At 37.7% G+C, this 11998-nt stretch overlaps 1 long non-coding RNA gene across 1 annotated transcript; it reads right to left on the minus strand.

Annotated features, from left to right (window-relative positions):
* Nucleotides 1–7937: 7937 nt before the first annotated feature.
* On the minus strand, nucleotides 7938–11036 carry LOC120105016. Its single transcript, XR_005507408.1, has 3 exons — nucleotides 8361–11036; nucleotides 8079–8281; nucleotides 7938–7976 (listed from the first exon to the last, which is right to left on the minus strand). It is a non-coding gene; the product is annotated as an uncharacterized LOC120105016 (long non-coding RNA).
* Nucleotides 11037–11998: the final 962 nt, after the last annotated feature.

The following is an 11998-nucleotide window of genomic DNA, read 5'->3' on the forward strand; positions in this document are numbered from 1 at the left end:
TGTAAATTATTCAGTGGTGGGGATGGAAATCACTTATTTAACATGCATATATAGATCATGTCATGCTTAATTAATCTAGAACATTATAGTGATCACATCATCAGGTGGCATCAAATCTTATAGTGGGTCTCATTTGTGGAAGTATGGTATAGATTATTGTAACAATTAATATTGGAATTCAAATCTGGTGTTGACATGTCTAAAATAGATCAAGCAGCAACTTTGTCTGCCCTACACTGCACATTTAGAGCCAGTGGTGATTATATTATATTGGACTCAGATATCGCCGACGCTTTGCGTAGTGTCGGACGGATCTTTACCGATGCTTATAAGTATCGGTAAAGAATGTAAAAAGCACCGGAAAAGATCACTTTTTTTTGTAGTGTAATAATAATAGAGTCCAATAGTACTTGGTGATGGTCAAAGTAAGGTTATCTTGACGGATTGCTGGTCTAGAACCGTCTACTAGGGCCAACATAAGTCCACAATGAGAATATTTGGGATCCTCCTACTGGGGTGCAGAGTATTCCGATTAGAACCTCCTGCATAGATCACTCTCTACGGAATCAAACTCAATTATCAAAAAAAAAATGAAATAATGGACTAGTAACCTAAACTGCCTACCGGCGTCCACCAGAGGTCCATCACCAGATCTCCTGAGTCCCTTCTACCACCTACCCGAGTCAACTAGAGAGAGAGATACCAAGAGAGAAAAAGAAGAACAAGGGAAGAGAGAGAAACTAGAGAGAGAATTAGAGAAAGGAGAGAGAAAGACAAGGAAAGAGGAGAGAACTGGAAGGCTCTCCCTCTCTTTCTTTTTTCTTTCCGAAAGGAGGGGGATGTTCGCGGTGGGCGGCCCATGGTCGGCGACGCCCCATGGTCGACAGCCCCTAGCGGTGCCGGAGGCACGCCACGCTTGGCGATGGCCGGCTGAAACGGAAGAGGAAAATAACACCAAACATGGAAGTCCTGATCAACATCAATCCGGCGGCTTGCCGGCCGACAATCAAGGCTCGACTGTGGTAGTAGAGCTTGACCAAAGCCCTGGCAAGAACCCTGGCCTATTCCGACGGCCGATGGTGATGAACACGGGCATAGAGTCGCCAAAATAGGGTACCCTTATTTCAGATGAATCCCTATAACTTGCCAGCTTAAATCAAGTGAAAACACAGCTAGATGACCGGAAGAAGAAGAGAGAAGTGGTTTGGGTCTAATATCAGCCCGGCGAAGATCCGACGAGTTTTCTGGCGAGGAATCAAGGAGGAGACTTGGAGAAGCAACTTGGAATCGACGGTGATTCCCGACGATTCAGGTGGTAAAAATCAAAGGAGGAGAGTTAAATAGGCGTGATCTTAGAGGTTGAATTAATCGAACTCAGATTGCCCTATGGGAATCTCTGACTCTGTCGGAATCAGGAGAGGGATGGGAGTCTTCTTCTCCACCTGGATCATTCCCTTGTGCATGGTTGGACTGGGCCTGGCCCCTTCAAGCCGGCCCATAAGCCCGCGAGACTGGGCTGGTCACGGGTCGAGTTGGGCCTGCCACTCTAGGCTGGCCCACGAGCCCAAAAACAAAAACTCTGGTTATTACAATATTGGTTGCATGACTATGTCTCATATGCTTTTTCTATAGTATTTTCACGTGATATCTGCTTGGTAGACCTTATGTTATTTGTTTTTTCATCAGATGGCTGTTTCTGAGTTACGATTCAATCATGATCAATGTTTCCCCCCTTCCTTTCCCTTCAACTCTTCTCTCATTCTTTTTCTTAATAAAATAAAAGATCATCTAAACTTTGAGTTTTTTCCCTTCATTTCTTTTGGAAAGTAATTTGTTCTGTATTGCCAGGAAGCCTATCATAATCAAAGTTAAACCCTCCTTCCATGGCCCAAAGCTAGAGGATAATGGTATTTTATAAAATTGATAAATAAACGATCTCAGCCATCTTCTCAATGGACTTCAAAATTTGTCATCGGATAGAAATCCATCTTCCAAATTTTACAGTTGTTTTCATTTATTTTTATTTTATTTTTTGTAAGTCATAACAGCTATTTTAGTAATCCATAATTCTTCAGAACTTTTTTTAAGAGATAATATACCACCCTTAATCATAAACTGAGAATAATTACAAAAAACTTGGAACATCAAAAGCAAGGTAGCAATGTTTAAAAGCAGGACTTGTTTTTGCTGTTCTGATTGTTTCCTATTTGCTGATGGGTATGCTGGCTTTGAATCAATTAGCGAAGATTACCGCTCAGAAAGGCTTCTGGTGGAGCTATGAGCCCATGGTGCGTGAATAAGGTTGTTCTAATTGTGTCTTCTTCCCTTTGCTTTCTCCTCTATTGAATTCAGGCATTCATGGCTGCATGGAAACCAGCACCCAAAGCCCTCCCCACCGTAAACTTCAAACCTCATTTATCCATGTTACCATTGATTAAGTACTTTCAAAATCATATTTCTAGCATTGTTACTACACATCCAATTATAATTTAAGAACTTCGCTCCAAAGTAGAAATAATATGTGAAATCAAGCCAAGGCTAACTAGAGTGAGAACACTTATTGGTGAACTTGAGAGCTCTAAAGCTAGCTAACTGCATGGTGCAATTAATATTTCTTAGCTCAGGTCTTATGTTACATCACCAAGAAAAAATCGCTTAATATATATCTTAAGTGACTCCAATGGTCCTAGATTTTTCATCAGAATGGAGCAGCTAGACAATAAAAGCACTGTCATTTTCCCACCCCAAACTGCAATTGCAAGATTTTTCCAAGCGTTGTCCTTTGGATGGAACACTTGCCCTTTGAATTTTAGAATGAAGTCTTTTTTCAGAGACAAGCATTCCAATCTGAAAGTTACAGCAGCTATCAATACTGAGAATGCACCAGAATGACTGAGAGCACACAAATGTTGCAAAAATAGTGAAAGCTTCACAGTTGAATTTTGCCATTCATGTCATCATTCTGAATATATTTATGTTTTCAACTTTGATACCTTGAGCAATCTTTTTTTTTGGTTATCATTGTTGTTGTCTTTCCTTAATAATCCTGAGCAGCAGTTTATTTGTCTTGATTCCTTATCTTCTTTAGTTGATCTAGGTTTGTTTTTTCCATTTGATCTACTTTGCTTGAGAGTGAAAAATATGAAAAACAAAAGGAAAGCTTGGAGTTTGCTTCCTTTTTAATTTGGTACTATGCAGAATCTGTTGGATTTTATAGACACCATGTAGAAGATTAGAATGCAAACAACTATAAATCAAACCAGAAGAGATCAAAGTCTACTTTGAGAGTCCTGAGCAGCTATTGATGATCGCTGCAGCAAAATCCTGCAGAAGAAGAAAGTACAAAAAATGGGGTAGATCTTCCTCTCCATCTCCTTCTTGATGCCTGTCTCCTCAATGGGATAGGTGTCCCCTAGGAACGTAGAGACCTTGTTGCCCTTGGAATTCTCTACAGGCAGATATATATAGGAATGGAGTTGAGTCCTAGCCCATTTAGTAATGCTAATGGGTCCACCCATTACAGAGCCTATTAACCAAATCAGGCTTATAACAATACTCACTATACCACATGACTGAAAAAATAGAATCCAAAATAACCACATGATCACAAATTAATTATAGGCTCCTTACATGTTCATTCAGACGACGGCTTATCCATATCACGTACTAAATTAAATTAAAATCAATCCACAATCAATGAAAGCCCACCTTTACTGGAAATTCCAACATTCTTCCACTTAGGCAACATTGATTAAGACTTAAATTTTAAAGAAAATATATTTATTATATACATATATATAGTTCAAAAAAGATTCCTAGGCTAAGTTCACCTCATGTGGCCACATATATAAATGTCCTAAATGAACAATATCTTAAGTCAAAAATTCGGTGCAACAAAACCACTATCATCGAATCATAGCAGTCTTTATATCATTTATTGATACTAGACCCATCTATGGTTACAAATATTAGTAATCTCATCGACATGAATCTAAGGGGTGTAGATGTAGTGTGAACTTTGTACCCTTATGTGATCAAACATATAAAGTTCATCATCAGTCTACTTTACGGTCTCAAATAAAACCCTTTTATGTCAACTTTAAGCTATAGGTCAAAATGAGCTACCAGTGCCATAATTACTTTGAAAGTATCCTTATAAGAGATCGGAGAAAAAGTCTAATTGCAATCTATGCCCATTTCATGTGTGAACCCTTTTGCAACTAGTTTACATTGAAGAGTTTAATATTACCATTAGAATCTTTCTTGGTTATAAAAAAAAACCTATTTACACCTTATAGGCTTAAACCATTTGGGTAATTCCACCATATATCCTACTTTATTTTTAGCCAAGGACTACATCTCATCACACATAGCTTCAAGCCACTTATCTAACTGAAAATATGAAATAGCCTGATCATATGAGACTGGATCAACTACATGACCAATATCATGGTCAATCTCACCTAAATAGACTACACAATCATTAGGAATAGCAGGTCTCCCTTCTCTAAGTGATCTCCTTACTGATATTTCATTAACTAGCTATGGAGGTGCTATAATCAATTTAGTTATCTGCTGTTGTTCTCCTACTATCCCTTCAATAGGATGAAATGTGACTTTTTTATGGAAAATAGGAATAGGAATAATAACTTATCTTTCCTCTAATGTCACATTTCTAGTATGAGAGCATCTACAATCATCCATATTAGACTCTAGAAATCAAGTATGGATAGACTTAACAATCTTCATCTCTGTTAAAGCAGTAAAATTTGTATCCTTTAGACTTACCTAGATAGCTAATGAAATAATGACAAGTGGTTCTGGATCTAGACTTATTCTCTAATGGATTATAAATTTTGACCGCTACAAGGCAGCCCCAATATGAAAGTGATTAATGTTGAGCTTCCTTCCAACCCACAACTCAAAAGGTGTCTTGGGAACTACCTTGCTAGAAATCCTATTCAAGATATAGATGGCGGTCTTTAAGACCTCACCACAAAGATATTCTAGTAAAATGCACCCACTCATAATGCTTCTTAATATATCCTTAAGAGTGCTATTACGTCTCTCAGCTACACCATTTTTCTTAGGATTCCAACCATGGTGTATCAAGCAACTATTCCACACTCCTGCAAGTACTTCGCAAATGTCCCATTTGTTAGCCAAATTCACTATGCCGACCATAATATTCACCACCATGATCAAATCTCACCACATTAATTATCTTCCTATGCTGCTTTTCAACCTCGGTTTTAAAGATTTTAAACTTATCAAGTGTTTCAGATTGTTCCTTAAGAAGGTGGATATACCCAATCTAAGAAAAGTCATCAATAAAAGTAATGAAATGCTGAATATTATGAATAGCAGGATCTAGGAGTCCATTGATATCTGTATGAATGAGTTCTAAAAGTTTATTACTATGTGTGGACTCCTTTCTTTTAAATTTAGTAAATTTGTCCCTAAAACAATCAACCCAAGTATTAAAATCACCAAAGTCAAGTGAAGGCAGAATTTAATCATCAATTAACGTTTGAATCATCTCTTTGGAAATATGACCCAATCAATTATGCCACAACATAGAGGATTTATCCTTAGCCAGTCTCTTTTTAGAGACAATACCATCTACATGCATGGTTTTTTCTTCTCTAGATAACTCTTACACTTGAAATATTCAAATTATTTATGACCCTTCCGTTTACAAAATAAGCACTTGAGAGCTTTCTTTATAATAGCTTGTGGGACTCTAGAATTCCGAGTCTGACCATCCCTTTTTGAAACAATTGCTTATATATATATATATATATATATATATATATATATATATATATATATATATATATATATATATGTATGTATGTGTGTGTGTGTGGGACCCTTAGGGTGTTACTGATACACCATACTAGCACTCTCACCTTTTTTCCTATGATATTTTTTTTTCTTTTGAACACAATTAGAAATGAATTCATTCACATTCCATTTATCCCCTTAGGCATCATATGTGGTTTTAAGCTGACTAAATTATGTAGGGAGAAAATTAAAAGCTTGATACACAAGAAAAACATTAGGGATAAGGATCTCAAGACTACTTAGCTTGGATGCAATACTCTCTAGTTTCATGATGTAATCCCTAACACCACCAATACCATCATACCTCATATTAATTAATTTATCCATTAGCTCTTCAACCTTAGCCTTGTCAAATTCTATATATCTCTTACTTATGGTATCAAAGAATTGTTTAGCATTACTATTGTCAAGCATAGTATTTAGAATGGAGTCTGATATGGACCTCTCCATGATCATCAAGCTAAAATGATTTGCTCTCTCCCACTTTTTATAAGCAGCCTTTTGTTCTAAAGTAGTCCCACTAGTAATCTTAGATAGAGGATCATCCATGAGTGCAATATCCAAATCTATCAAAACAACGCTAGCTCAATGTCACCTTTTTCATATTTTCACTACAGGAAAAAAGACCTATTCCGGCGCTTTTTTGGACCTTTAGCGACGCTTTTTAGCGTCGGCTAAAGTATCGCCGACGCAACAACAAGCGTCGCCAAAGCGTCGGAGATACCTGAGTAGGGAAAGTTTTTGCCGACGCTAAGTAAAAGCATCGGCAAAAGTCAAGCTTTGTCGATGCTTAGTGAAGCGTCGGTGAATGGTTTTTTCCGACGCAAAAAAGCATCGGCATAAACTACAACAGTCGCGTGGCGGTTAGTTGCTGTATTTTGTCCGACGCTTATCGCATGTTTTTACCGACGCTTATTTGCGTCGGTAATTACCGACGCTTTTTCGCGTCGGCAAAAGCGTGCCAGCCTATGCCAAAAAAGGTTTTTAACGATGCTTTAAAGCATCGGGAGTGGTTTTTTTAATGAAAAAAATTAGAAAAACAAATACACATTAAGAAACATATTATAGCAATATGAACCTGCATTACATTTACATCAAAACAAATATTCAGATCGTTCAAAAAACACATATTGTCATATATGATGAAATTTACATAATAAGTTTAGAATTACAATGTATTTTGAAAAATATAAGAAAAATACATATAAAACTTCTTAGATAACTGTCTCAAAAATATCAGGGACCGGATTCAGCACCATCATCATCTCTACGAGCTGTTGAAGTACCAGAAATCTACAAAAAAAAAAAAACTTTAGAAGTTAGAAATATGAAAATCATTAACTAATGAAAATAAGTGATAATTATGTAAAGTCATCAAATATATATAGTTATTTACCTGAGGAGGGAGAAATCGCTGCAACATTGATGAAATATGCTCAAGCTGAGACTACAAAGTTTGTTGGTTCTGCTTCAACTCCGCCAACTCTGCCTGATGGCGATCCTTCATATCTTCAATTGTTGTCCGAAGTCTACTAACTTCTGTATTGTTACTATCTTCTCCAGCATTTCTTGTATACATTCCCACTGCAGACAACTGAGTGGGGGTAACTCCAACGCCATAACCCCTCACTCGTCCATAACGCTCTGGGCCCAATAATTCGGCGAGCACCTGAGCTTCGACATGACTGGTCGCGTCGGATGATGATGACTCCCCGACACACTCTGAAATAAGAGTTGTTGCCCTGTCCTATAATGTCCAAAAGAAAAAGTCATATTAATGTATGGCAATAATAGAACTAATAAAAATATCGTTGAAAGATTCAAAGATTAATACATACAACTATATCTCTTGCCTCCTTCCGAACAAAACTGCCATCTCGGTGGGTGTGAGTCATCTTATAAAACTCCACCTTACCAGGCTCCCTCCCATTATCATCCATCTACAACAAAAAGTGTATTGACAAGCTAGTTATCATGATACATGCTATATGATAGAACAATTTAAAATAGTTGTAAAGAGTTTCAAAAAAACTTACGAATTCAGCTCTACGCCTAGTATAACTCATCGAGCCTGAAGTATGAGGAATAGTCTGAGAGGCTCGTGCAGCTCTACCAATGTTGAAATATGTCTTTCCAAAAAAATAATAAATAATATAATATATTTAATATATAAATTTGTAATCTATATTATTAGTAAATACAATCTAAGGTATTGAAAAAATATACACAACCTGAGCTTTCTCTGAAAATCAGTAGTGGACAAGCTCCCTCCATTGATGAGGGATTACATCAGGAGGGCAAACACGAGCCACCTCCTCTTCAGTCATGCCCACGTGCTTCCAGTCCGTCTTTAGTTCGCCTTATATTCTTTCCATTTGCGGTTGACGGACTTCAACACCCAATTATGGCTATTTGCAGGAAGGACAAACTTTTTCTACACCAAAGTCAAAAATGTTATAACAATAATAAATCAAAAAATAAAATTATGATAGTAAGCAAATTCAATTCTTTACCTCAATAACTTTAAAAAGCTCAACCTTATACGAAGGAAGCATTTCATTCCATTTCGTATAGTTGAGCAGACACAACTGACCCTTCCGTGCAACCGATCCTAGAAAAGTCGATAAAATGCTTGCTTCCTCTTGATAGGCTGCCCCAGTTCATTGCATTGAACGACGATCTTCTCATCCTCACGTAGACTCCACACGTCCTGTGCTCGAGTGGGTCCTCGTGTCCTCCTCACTCTCCCCAGTCCATCTATAAAAATAAAATAAAATATCCATGGATTGTAAGAAAAATTAATATAAAAAATATAAATCAAATTACCCTGGATATGCACGTCATCCATGTCTGGACAATTAGCAGGTGGCACGTGCTCAGACTGAGACTCGTGCTGATGGGGCTCGTTGGGCTGCTGAGACCGTGGGGACTGATCGAAAGAAGATCCTACGGATGTGTGCTGAAACTCAACATCTCTGAATCATTTTCCTCACGGCATGTTGTTACTTAGTATGCACAAAAAGAAGCAATATTAGTTAAATAATAAATAAAATCTAAATAAATTGCTAATAATTCAATGTATAGAAGTAATTTCTATACATTAAGCAAATGTATAGAAATGCCAGAAATGCTTAAGAACCTGCCAACATTCTCCAACTGATGAACAAATAGCCCACGATTTCCTAATGCTCAGCACAGAACACATCTCAAAGGCAAGTTCCAGTTCCTCTTTGTTTGATTCTCCACTGTTAATAGCTTTTTAATCAACAACAGCCTCCCAATATCTCTAAGCTTCTTCAGAATTGCACTCCTCCAAGTAGCATAAAAAATAGGAGGAACAGATCCCTCCACAGTGGGAAAAAAAAAAAGAATCATAGAAACCTTTCACAAGGAAGATCCCATATCCAAGTCACCCTGTCTATGCCCTCATTCAGAAGCACATGCTGTTGGATGCTAACCAAATCAGTAGCCTCATCTTGCTCCTCCTCAACTTGTAGAAGCTTTAGGAAATCAACTGGTTACAGGATTACTCTTAAGCACTGAAAATGAAGGCATATCATTACAGGCTTTTGCTTTCAGAACATGGTTCCAAAACACTTAAATGGTTTCTAAGAGCTCTCAATTTTAAAGTAAGTATTTATAGAATTTTAAAAGTTACATAGTTTCTATGAGAAACAGTTATAAGTTTATAAACTATCAAATTAATGAAGAAATAAGAGAATTATACAACATATTCTATGTTATGTGGATTGCATTATGTTAGATTTAATCTTATGTATCTAATTATGCACTTAGTTTCTATTCCAGCGTTAAATCAACAATAAAAGAATTAAAAAATTAAATAGTGATTTAGATGTTTGAGAGAATATTTGTACAGTTAAACATATTATGGCTTCCTAGTGTTTAAACCTTCATGCTTCAATCGAGTTCTGCTTTGGTGTTTAAGTGGCTGTTGTTGACAAATTTGATTGAGTAAATGATCAAGTTGCAGTGGCATGCTAATGTTTCAAGTCAGTCGTTCCTAAGATGAACGATCACTTTATTTATTTGTTGGCTGCTATAAGTCCACATTTCCTTGTGTTGATGAATTCATCTCATGAGTAGTCGTCAAGTTCATGGAACTGTAAAAGTTGAAGTAATCTTTGAAGTTCCTCTTTCCAATTCTTGTATTCATACTTTATAGAAATAGATTCATTTATCTACATAAACAAATAATGTATATTGTAAACAAACTGACAGCCTTACTCTTCTATACAAACTCTAACAATTTCTGATTCCATTCATAATCACAGAAAATAGATTTTAGACAATTAACTAATAATATCTTGTACCCTCAAGCTCAACAAGCTGAATTTATGTATGCAATGGTTAAGTTAAAATTTGATAGTAAAAGAAAGAATGAAAAAAAATATCATTATTAAAGAGGCCAACGGTAACACTTCAGAAGTTACACATATTACCCTTGGTCGACCCACAAGCCAGCAATGCATCAACCATTGCAGTATATGCAGTTCTATCAATAACAAGATCAGGCAATGATTTCATCTCCACCACAATCTTCAGAACTGAAACCAGGTCTTTGTTGTTTCCTAAACCCTAAAGCACTTATCAGACACATGGGATACGCACCAAATACGATGCCTATCAGGATTTTTGAGCCAGTCAACTGGTACACTCTGCTAAAGGTGAATCTAACACCACTCTTTGCAAATGCAAGCTCAAAAAAGAGGAGTCTAGGCATGGAAAAGGAAAGGAATGGAGGGGAAATAGAGAGAAGAAGATACAAGAAATCTAGTCTAGAAATACTACTAGTCTACCATCCAAAATCCCTTTGCTTTCTCATCTGCTGCTCAGCGCTCTCTCTTCAATTGTTCATTGTTTTGCCTAACCCCAATAACAGGAAAATGTGTATGAGGATCAAGACGGAGAGTATGAGGATCACTTACCTCAGACGACGGCGATGTCGACGGCGACGGAGTAGCTAGAGCTCGCTCAGGATGGAGGTGAGCTGTCGGCGCGCAACTAGGGCATCGACCGGCAGAGGATGAGGAGACGGGGCCGGAAGAGAGTTAAAGACAAGAAGAAAACAAGGAGGAGGAGGAGGAGGAGGAGTAGGAGGCTTACCTCAAACGACGGCAAGGTCGACGGCGGCGGAGAAGCGGAATCTTCGATCGCCGATCGGGGCTAGGGATGGAGGTGAGAGTAGTTTGAGGAGGAGGAGGAGAGGAGGAGGAGGAGGAGGAGAGGAGGAGGAGGAGGAGAAGGAGGAAGCTTACATCAGCCGAGGGTGAGGTTGACGGCAGCGGGGAAGTCGGCGCGCAGGTAGGGCATCCACCGATAGAAAATGAACTCGAGAGGGGGCCGAGCGAGCGGTCGGGGGTTTTATGTTTTTTAACGATGCTTATAAATGTCGTCGTTTGTAAAAGTTTTAACGACGCTTATTAGCGTCGTTGTTTCTTGAGATTTCCCGACGCTAAGTAAAAGCGTCGGCAAAGCTTGGCACTGAGCCAAACTTTACCGACGCTTTTTCCTAGCGTCGGAAAAAGTGAGTTGGCAAAACCCACATTTGTTGTAGTGTTTGTTGTGTGTTCTGATCAAAGTTTCAATGGGAGCAGTAGTGTTATTCATAGCAAAAGTGCTAACTGCAAAACAACCTCAATGCAGTTAATTAATGGGCAAATATAGGTAACCAACATACTTGAAAATATTTATAACCACTACTTTAATAAGAGCCCTTGGTGCAATGCCACAAACTTACTTTGGAAAAAAAGTGACCCAAATAAGGTATCCTCTCCAGCATATAATGGAATCAACTAGTAAGGTATCATCATTTTTGGGGTCCATCTACTTTGGTAGAATAGATTCCTAGACCATGCACACTTACTAGTTAAAAAATATTCTACTTTAGAATTATAACATGCAATAAACTCTCTTTGGGAAGATGATTGTGTGCAACAATTCCACAATGCTTCTTAATTCCTTTCAAATATCAAATAGAAGGATCTTGCAAACCTCAATGAATGGGCCACTTTGGTGGTCACTATCCATTGAAACCCACAACCCTCTAGAAGAAAAAAAAAATAAAAATTAACAAGCCATGCCCATAAATCCATTCATTAACCTTGATACACCAATAGCATGCATTTTATAA

The sequence above is a fragment of the Phoenix dactylifera genome, unplaced genomic scaffold, assembly GCF_009389715.1.
Source record: "Phoenix dactylifera cultivar Barhee BC4 unplaced genomic scaffold, palm_55x_up_171113_PBpolish2nd_filt_p 000167F, whole genome shotgun sequence".
Lineage (NCBI taxonomy): Eukaryota > Viridiplantae > Streptophyta > Magnoliopsida > Arecales > Arecaceae > Phoenix > Phoenix dactylifera.